This window comes from Nicotiana tabacum, chromosome 1 (assembly GCF_000715075.1).
Source record: "Nicotiana tabacum cultivar K326 chromosome 1, ASM71507v2, whole genome shotgun sequence".
NCBI classification, from domain to species: domain Eukaryota; kingdom Viridiplantae; phylum Streptophyta; class Magnoliopsida; order Solanales; family Solanaceae; genus Nicotiana; species Nicotiana tabacum.
The window spans coordinates 184,457,409-184,468,289 of NC_134080.1; the positions used below are offsets into that span (position 1 = coordinate 184,457,409).

General features: G+C 40.1%; 1 long non-coding RNA gene across 1 annotated transcript; it reads right to left on the bottom strand.

The window, feature by feature from the left end:
* Positions 1-492: 492 nt before the first annotated feature.
* Positions 493-9,602, bottom strand: LOC142161929 (uncharacterized). Its single transcript, XR_012693696.1, has 3 exons — positions 9,396-9,602; positions 8,997-9,063; positions 493-763 (listed from the first exon to the last, which is right to left on the bottom strand). It is a non-coding gene; the product is annotated as an uncharacterized LOC142161929 (long non-coding RNA).
* Positions 9,603-10,881: the final 1,279 nt, after the last annotated feature.

Here is a 10,881-nt window from a genome sequence, read left to right on the forward strand (position 1 = left end):
CCCAACTCAGCCCGAAATCGGGGTGTCACAAGTCATGAGCTACTACAGAGTTTACTAATATTTTACAAAAGTCTGGAATTATCATAAATAACAAAGATAAGGGAGAAAACGGGGCTGCGGACATCAACAGCTACCTCGTTACTCCTAGTCACCGCCTGGTCTGGAAAGAATCAGCGCTCAGGAGCGAACTCAGCTCTGCCTGTATCTGCACACATGGTGCAGGGAGTAATATGAGTACTCCGACCCAGTGAGTAATAAAAATAAATAACGACTAAAGACATGAAATCTCATAAGGCACAATATAGCGCTATCCCACGCAGTAAAATCAGTTATACAGTAAAATAGTGAGTATCAGATAATTCTTCTTTTAAAACAGTAAAGAGAAATAATCTTGTCACGGCCCAAATCCCGGTCGTGATGGCGCCCGGCATACTACTAGGCAAGCCCGACCATTATTCAACACTTAACCCAATTTATCAAAAATAGCGGAAAGAAATATCAATTAAGCAAGATTAAAGTATTGAAGAATTTAACAAAATACACAATATAATCTCACTAGGACCCCGTGTCACGAATTTGAGCCTCTAGAATACAGAATATCATCCTAATACATGGTATATCCAAAGTCTGATAATGCGGAAATAAAGAGATAGGATAGGAGGGAGAAGATCAATGGCTTCGAACGCCGTGCAGCTACCTCGATACTCCAAGAAGCTGGATCTGCTGATCAACTGGATCTATTGAGCCTGAGACTGCCTTGGATCTGCACACAAGGTGCAGGGAGTAAAGTGAGTACTCCGACCCAGAGAGTAATAAAAGTAACTACAGTCCGAAGATAAGAAAATCCAGTAAATACACAAAGTAAGCTAAAATCCAAATATACAGCAACATATGGAACTGAGCAGCTAAACAATAGTATAAATAGAAATCCATGAATGCAATGCAATGCATATGATGGTACATTCCAGTACCCACTGCGGCGTGCAGCCCGAGCCATCCATATTTATTTATCGTCGACGGCGCTCACTAGGGGTGTGTACAGACTCTGGAGGGGCTCCTACAGCCAAGCGCAATATCTTGGTCAGTCATTGTTACCTGACCGGTCAGCCATTGTTACCTGACCAATTTATATCATACAGTGCCATTGTTACCACTGTTCAAGTATATCATCCAGTGTCATTGTTACCATTATTTCAAGTATATCACACAGTGTCATTGTTACCACTGTTTCAAGTATATCACACAGTGTCATTGTTACCACTGTTTCAAGTATATCACACAGTGTCATTGTTACCACTGTTTCAAGTCACTTTATAATCAGTCCAGAAAATAATATAATAAGCCCCTTGGGCATTTACAAAACAGAAGTTTCCAGCCGGAATACATTTAAAAATATCATTTAAGTTTTCAACACTTAGAATTATGGCTGAGTTTGCAAAACAGCATTTAAAACCTTTGACTGAAATTATATGATATGCAAATCATGCTAAGTAGTAATATCAATCCTCGAAGGATTTTACAAATCTGCACAAGGCCCCAAACATGGCATCAAACCCAGTAATATCAATGAAGTATGTGTATCAATCACCAATATAGTATAAACATCACACGGGATGGACCAAGTCACAATCCCCAATAGTATCCGACCCCACACTCACCATGTAGTGCGTGTCACGCCTCAATATAGTGTTACGATGTGAAAGTCCGGGGTTTCAAACCCTCAGAACAACATTTACATCTGTTACTCACCTCTAACCGGCAGTAGACTAGTCCGCAATACCCTTTCCTCTTGAATCGACCTCTTCGCACGTCGAATCTAGTCAAAACCACAACGAATACGTCACAATAGGCTAAGGGAATACAACCCAATCGAAAAGACTCGAAAAATGTCGAAAATCCCGAAATTAGCAAAACCCGAGCCCCGGGCCCACTTCTCGAAAAATTACGAAAGTCACATCACCGGATTCCTCGTCTCTCCACGAGTCCGTACATATAAAATTTACCAAAATCGGAGTTCGTTTGACCCCTCAAATCACCAAATCTTATTTTCAAATCCCTAGGCCTAAATCCTCAAATTTTCTACAATTTTCATGCTCAAATCCATACATAATTGATGTACTTAACTCAAAATAGGTGGGGATAACTTACCTTCACATTGATGATGAAAATCCCCTCTTGAAGCTCCCCAAAAATCGTCCATACTTTGAAGAAATGAAGAAAAGTGAGCTAAATCCGTGTATAAAAGAATTTGTCTGTGCTTCGTCGAGTTGTACCTTGCACTTGTGCTATACAAGTTGTACATCCTATTAAAATTGTTCCTTGTCGGACACCTTCTGTTTAAACACCCATAACGTCTTGTATAAATATCCAAATGACAAACGGTTTGAAGATTTCGAAACTAAACTCAAATATCTTTAATTTGATAGGTTGTACACCACATAACTCTTTATATATCCCGATATATGAGCTTCTAAAGTGCATTGTAAATTCTGCCGAAATTGCTCCAGCAGCCCTTTTCGATCCATCGTAACTTTCTGAGATTATATCCAAATCATGAATGGTTTAACTTTCCGAAAACTAGAATATATGGGCTAGAACTTTTGTGTTTTGCACTTTTTTTGATTTCATATAGATTACAAGATATGAGCTTCCAAACTGGACTACTCGCAGCAGAATTTCTGCAATTTTTCCTAAGTCCGAAATCACTCCGAGACACCTCCGAAACACTCCCGAGCCCTCGGGGCTCCAAACCAAATATGAACACTGACTCTAAAACATCACACAAACTTGCTCGAGCGATCAAATCGCCAAAATAACATCAAAATCAATGATTTGAGCCTTAAATCCAAGAATTCTTTCAAATTTCATAAACTTTCAAATTTTCCAATTTAAGGCCGAAACCTGTCAAACAACGTCCGTTTGTAACCAAACTTTACAGGAAGCGCTTAACCAACATATATGACCTGTACCGGGCATCGGAACCAAAATACGAGCCTGATACCATTACTTTCTGATCAAATTTCATTTTCATTTTCCTTAAACATTTTCAGAAAACAATTTCACGAAAAAATTCATTTCTCGGGCCTGGGACCTCGGAATTCGATTCCGGAAACACGTTCAACTCCCATATTTTTCTATGGACCTTTCAAGACCAAAAAATCACGGGTCCGGGTCCGTTTACCAAAAATGTTGACCAAAGTCAACTTTAACAATATTAAATATCAAAATTCTTCAAATTTTTCACATAATTCATATATTTCAACACAAAAATATTCCGGACACACTCCTAAGTCCCAAATAACCTAACGAAGCTATCCAAACCATAAAATTCGCATTTCGAATCCGATATCAAAATTTCCACTTCCGGCAAAATTTTCTCAAAAACCTTCAATTTTCCCTCTTTAGCCGAACGACTCCAAAATGACCTACGGACCTCCGAATTCATTTCCGATCGCGCTCCCAAATCCAGAATCACCATATAGAGCTACTCCCAATCTCGGAATCCCAAACGGACATCAATAACACTGAAATGCATTTTAAACCAAACTGATGCAATTTCTTCTAAAATGCTATCTTCCACAATAGGCGCCAAAACGCTCCCGGGTTATCCAAAACCCGATCCGGGCATACGCCCAAGTCCGAAATCATCATACGAACCTGCTGGAACCTTCAGATCCCAATTCCGAGGTCGTTTACTCAAAATTCCAATCCTAGTTCATTTCTTCAATTTTAAGCTTTCAAAATGAGAATTTCCATTTAGATTTGACTCCAAACTTCCTGAATTTTAATTCTAACCATACACACAAGTCAATATACCTGAGATGAAGCTGCTCATGGCCTCAAACTGCTGAATGACATGCCGGAGCTCAAAACGACCGGTCGGGTCGTTACAATCTCCCCCACTTAAACATACGTTCGTCCTCGAACGTGCTGAGAACTACACTGAAGTAGTCTGAAATAACTTGTTTAACATATCATGCACCTTCCCATGCTACCACTACTCCGTTGAGAACATTAGCTCGATAATTCTGTAGATATACTTATTTATTCAAACAAATAAGCCATTAGGCCCAATTCCAACATCCTGAATTTCCCTCCTAAGCCTGTTTCCATCATACGACCACCATATCAATCTCCACACGCTGTACCCAAACATGACTGCATAACTTTGCTGAATTCACACTTTGCATCACTTTACTCATAGAACCACAATAACATTCTTTAAACATAATAGTCAGAATTCCATGAATCTGATGCTCCCATTGCATCTCATGATCTACACAGGTCTTGCTCTAGTTTATTTTATTATTATTATTATTTTTTACACCGATACGACTGAAGAGATGTGTCGAAATTCACAACCAACTGCTGAATCAACAATTCATTGGATCTACACTCTAACAAGTTCCATTACCTTGTCCCAAACCAAAGAATGAACTTTGCTCTATAATATACTTCATATAATCAGTTTGCACTAACCCCAAATCTAGTAACCTCGTCTCACCCAGTACGAACTGATCAGGCAATAAGCTACCTCAGACATAATCAAAAATCCCACAAGACACCACAATGTGCCAGTATGCTATCAATTCGAACACGATACAAAAGGAAGGCGAACTCTAGAAGGAACTACTCAACTCGCACACTAACATAGACTTCCTCAGAAAACAGGGAAACAGAACACACAAAAGCAAATATGGGCACTGAACTGAACATCGCATTGTTGCGGCATGCAACCCGATCCAAACAACATACCCATGGCGGTGTGCCACCCGATCCATATATAGAACTCACATAAGGAAATATATGTTGAGCTGAAAAGCTCATCACATCAAAACACCGGATATCGGTCATAAACACACTAAGGTGCATAATACCATTCCCAAGGAAACATATAGCTCTATAGGCTACAAACTCAAGCACAACTGAGGTGCGATACATGATCTAAGTCTCAAGAGCCATCCTGCTCATATAATATCACCGCTGAGTGGAACCTCAACACAAAAGGAATTTACCAAGCCGTCTCACAACTCATACGGCACAATATATCTTTACATAAATTAGCTGACCACGAAATAAGACCGTGACTATCCTTTCATAAAGAGCGCATTGCTGAAATAAACACAACTAGCCTGACGTAAGGCTCACTTCCACATTTAAATCTATCCACCGACCTCAAGTCGATCCTGATCGTGCCAAGCTAGGCCAATAATCTTTCACAGGTCCATAACCCAATAAATAGAGTGCCCTCTAGGAATAAATTCTCAAATGGATGATATTACCAAAATCCTCATACTTGGTTTAAATTTCTAATTAATCAAGTGACTACATGTCACACTTATACAATATTCCAGTGGGACAAGCTCCCACCATCTTTCGAAATAATTAACGGGTATGCACATCCAAACCACCGGCTGCACTAACGCTGAAAAGCGATCAAGAATTCCTAACCAGGATGCAAAGCCTTTCTCACAGAACACCGACCTCAGGTGATACTGACGTCAATACCCATCTTAGTCGAAACACTGAAACTCATATACTGCTCATCCGAGATCGTGACATTACAGTCATTGACCAAACTGCAACCTTGGTCCTTACTTCAAATTCCATACCACTCACTGCACCTCACGTGCCAATATACGATAGACGCAATTTCCATCACAACTCTTGAACCGCCGATAGGCTAATACTTCATCACATAAGACCTTCCATTTAACACACTTCAGGAGAACTATAGCAACATACATGCGAATTCTCATAACCGTCGAATATGCCAATCTCTAAGTAGTGGTCCAAGCCGCCATAACCCTTTCCGGGATCCGCCTACTCATAACAGGCCCTAACAGAAGAATGATTCAGAATAACATCAATCACTACGGCCGACAAGCCTCACACGCACCGCCACAAATCACATGCATAACTCGATCATGCTGAACGAACCGATCACTGACACCAATATGCCAACTCAACTATGGCTAATCAATCTACTTCCTTCCAGTTTATCCTTGATTGCCTTAGAAATAATAATATCTCCCTTCAACACCTAACTTATTCCAACCGCACTCACCCCGAGTGACCTTAAATCATGAGACCATGCTGTCTCAAAAACCATGACCATTTCATGTCTCTCAATGCTACACCGCAAGTCAAAACATCATAGAACATTCTGTGTCTTTCTTCATAAGCTGCTTCAAAAGCTTGACTCTTAACTGTACTTATAGACTCAGAATCATCAGGCACCACACTTTGCCTCTTGAATTCACTAGGACCGCTATTGAGAGCCACCCAGCTCTGACTTGGCCCCGAATGTAACCAACTCTACTGAATTTTATAACATATGAATACCATCTCGATAAAGCACCCAACGGAATCACTTCCTAGAAGCCTGCACCTATACGAGGCATAAATCATGAATCTTCCCTCAAGTCTAAATATGAGCCAATAAGGCTAACCATAGCATGCATCCAACAATTCATTTACTCAAATTACCACTCATGGTCCTTTTCCGTAGCTGCAATAACCCACCAATACGCCAATAACTAGAATTCACGTAGGTAATAAACCGTGCAATCAGCTAATCAACAGCAAGCTCCCCAACTTGGCTCGAAGCCATAGATCACAACACATATACTCTATTGTTGTCGTAATATCATAGTGAGATTAAACTCACTCCATCATAAGCTCGTGGAAACACGAATCATCTGGAATTTTAACTCTTCTGCAATTCTTGCATTTACTCACACAATAGTTAAGCCCACTCTCTAGGCGACCAAATTTTTTTTTTTTTTACTAAGTCCTAAATTTTTCAAAAATTTCGGCAGAGCCTCCTTTGTAATTGGTCCTATCCACCTGCCAGAGAATCACCAAAACCATCCTAACAACACATCCACAACTTGACAAAGCATCACAATGCATATCAATTACATAAATCTAAATTGATACATGGACATGCGTTGCACCTATTTGAATCATAACACATAGAAAATACCCTTCAACCCTCCATTATTGGGCTATTCAACCAAGTAGGAACATATTCTTTCTTTAATATTTTTGACCTTCAAGGTGGTCTCCTTGACTCAACGATTTCGTCATAATACATTTACGGAAGCGATCTCAGCTCCCAGACTTATCTAACTAGGAGACACGAAAAATATTCTTCACGCGCCCATAACTCGGGCTACTCAACAGATCACAATAAGAAACGAATCACTTAACAGTTCATCTACTATCCAGTAGGCTTCTTCGCCACTACCAAGTTGTACAAATACACCTCGCAACACTAACATACTCATCACATGGATATCCAACCGCCATTCTGGCTAACAAGGACAATAATGAACATATGAGTTCAAAACACTTGCTCACAAAATCAGCACCTCGGTGCTCAAGCCATTGGCAAAGATTTGGCCTCAAGTCCTCCAGACTGGTCTAACTTCAAACTCACAGAGATTACACCTCGCCCCTCGATTGGGGAATCAAAGCCATCGAGACACATCTGATACTAGCGCCCGTTGGTGCATACGATCACACGGAAGGAATTTCAAAAGTTTCTTTTCAAGCTGAATCAAGGACGCACGATAAGAATTCAAGAATGTGAAGTTTCCTAAAGGTTTCGAGGATAAGTACAGACGTCTCCGTACCGATCCGCGAGACTCTACTAAACCGGCTCATGACTCGGGAGACCAAGTAACCTAGGCTCTGATTCCAACTTGTCACGACCCAAATCCCGGTCGTGATGGCGCCCAACACACTACTAGGCAAGCCCAGCCATTATTCAACACTTAACCCAATTTATCAAAAATAGCGGAAAGAAATATCAATTAAGCAAGATTAAAGTACTGAAGAATTTAACAAAATACACAATATAATCTCACTAGGACCCCGTGTCACGAATTTGAGCCTCTAGAATACAGAATATCATCCTAATACATGGTATATCCAAAGTCTGATAATGCGGAAATAAAGAGATAGGATAGGAGGGAGAAGATCAATGGCTGCGAACGTCGTGCAGCTACCTCGATACTCCCAGAAGCCGGATCTGCTGATCAACTGGATCTACTGAGCCTGAGACTGCCTTGGATATGCACACAAGGTGCAGGGAGTAAAGTGAGTACTCCGACCCAGTGAGTAATAAAAGTAACTATAGTCCGAAGATAAGAAAATCTAGTAAATACACAAAGTAAGCTAAAATCCAAATATACAGCAACATATGGAACTGAGCAGCTAAACAACAGTATAAATAGAAATCCATGAATGCAATGCAATGCATATGATGGTACATTCCAGTACCCACTGCGGCGTGCAGCCCTAGCCATCCATATTTATTTATCGTCGACGGCGCTCACTGGGGGTGTGTACAGACTCCGGAGGGGCTCCTACAGCCCAAGCACAATATCTTGGTCAGTCATTGTTACCTGACCGGTCAGCCATTGTTACCTGACCAATTTATATCATACAATGCCATTGTTACCACTGTTCAAGTATATCATCCAGTGTCATTGTTACCACTATTTCAAGTATATCACACAGTGTCATTGTTACCACTGTTTCAAGTCACTTTATAATCAGTACAGAAAATAATATAATAAGCCCCTTGGGCATTTACAAAAAAGAAGTTTCCAGCCGGAATACATTTAAAAATATCATTTAAGTTTTCAACACTTAGAATTATGGCTGAGTTTGCAAAATAGCATTTAAAACCTTGGACTGAAATTAAATGATATGCAAATCATGTTAAGCAGTAATATCAATCCTCAAAGGATTTTACAAATCGGCACAAGGCCCCAAACATGGCATCAAGCCCAGTAATATCAATGAAGTATGTGTATCAATCACCAGTATGGTATAAACATCACACGGGATGGACCAAGTCACAATCCCCAATAGTATCCGACCCCGCACTCGCCATGGAGTGCATGTCACGCCTCAATATAGCGTTACGATGTGAAAGTCCGGGGTATCAAACCCTCAGAACAGCATTTACATCTATTACTCACCTCTAACCGGCCGTAGACTAGTCCGCAATGCCCTTTTCTCTTGAATCGACCTCTTCGCGCGTCGAATCTAGTCAAAACCACAACGAATACGTCACAATAGGCTAAGGGAATACAACCCAATCGAAAAGACTCGAAAAATGTCGAAAATCCCGAAATTAGCAAAACCCGAGCCCCGGGCCCACTTCTCGAAAAATTACGAAAGTCACATCACCGGATTCCTCGTCTCGCCACGAGTCCGTACATATAAAATTTACCAAAATCGGAGTTCATTTGACCCCTCAAATCACCAAATCTTATTTTCAAATCCCTAGGCCTAAATCCTCAATTTTTCTACAATTTTCATGCTCAAATCCATACATAATTGATGTACTTAACTCAAAATAGGTGGGGATAACTTACCTTCACATTGATGATGAAAATCCCCTCTTGAAGCTCCCCAAAAATCGTCCATACTTTGAAGAAATGAAGAAAAGTGAGCTAAATCCGTGTATAAAAGAATTTGTCTGTGCTTCGTCGAGTTGTACCTTGCACTTGTGCTATACAAGTTGTACATCCTATTAAAATTGTTCCTTGTCGGACACCTTCTGTTTAAACACCCATAACGTCTTGTATAAATATCCAAATGATAAACGGTTTGAAGATTTAGAAACGAGACTCAAATATCTTTAATTTGATAGGTTGTACACCACATAACTCTTTATATATCCCGAGATATGAGCTTCTAAAGTGTATTGTAAATTCTGCCGAAATTGCTCCAGCAGCCCTTTTCGATCCATCGTAACTTTCTGAGATGATATCCAAATCGTGAATGGTTTAACTTACCGAATACTAGAATGTATGTGCTACAACTTTTGTGTTTTGCACTTTTTCTGATTTCATATATATTACAAGATATGAGCTTCCAAACTGGACTACTCGCAGCAGAATTTCTGCAATTTTTTGCAATTTTTCCCAAGTCCGAAATCACTCCGAGACACCTCCGAAACACTCCCGAGCCCTCGGGGCTCCAAACCAAATATGAACACTGACTCTAAAACATCACACAAACTTGCTCGAGCGATCAAATCGCCAAAATAACATCAAAATCAATGATTTGAGCCTTAAATCCAAGAATTCTTTCAAATTTCATAAACTTTCAAATTTTCCAATTTAAGGTCGAAACCCGTCAAACAACGTCCGTTTGTAACCAAACTTTACAGGAAGCGCTTAACCAACATATATGACCTGTACCGGGCGTCGGAACCAAAATACGAGCCCGATACTATTACTTTCTGATCAAATTTCATTTTCATTTTCCTTAAACATTTTCAGAAAATAATTTCACGAAAAAATTCATTTCTCGGGCCTGGGACCTCGGAATTCGATTCCGGAAACACGTTCAACTCCCATATTTTTATATGGACCTTTCAAGACCAAAAAATCATGGGTCCGGGTTCGTTTACCAAAAATGTTGACCAAAGTCAACTTTAACAATATTAAATATCAAAATTCTTCAATTTTTTCACATAATTCATATATTTCAACACAAAAATATTCCGGACACACTCCTAAGTCCCAAATAACCTAACGAAGCTATCCAAACCATAAAATTCGCATTTCAAATCCGATATCAAAATTTCCACTTCCGGCCAAATTTTCTCAAAAACCTTCAATTTTCCCTCTTTAGCCGAACGACTCCAAAATGACCTACGGACCTCCGAATTCACTTCCGATCGCGCTCCCAAATCCAGAATCACCATACGGAGCTACTCCCAGTCTCGGAGTCCCAAACGGACATCAATAACACTGAAATGCATTTTAAACCAAACTGATGCAATTTCTTCTAAAATGCTATCTTCCACAATAGGCGCCAAAACGCTCCCGGGTTATCCAAAACCCGATCCGA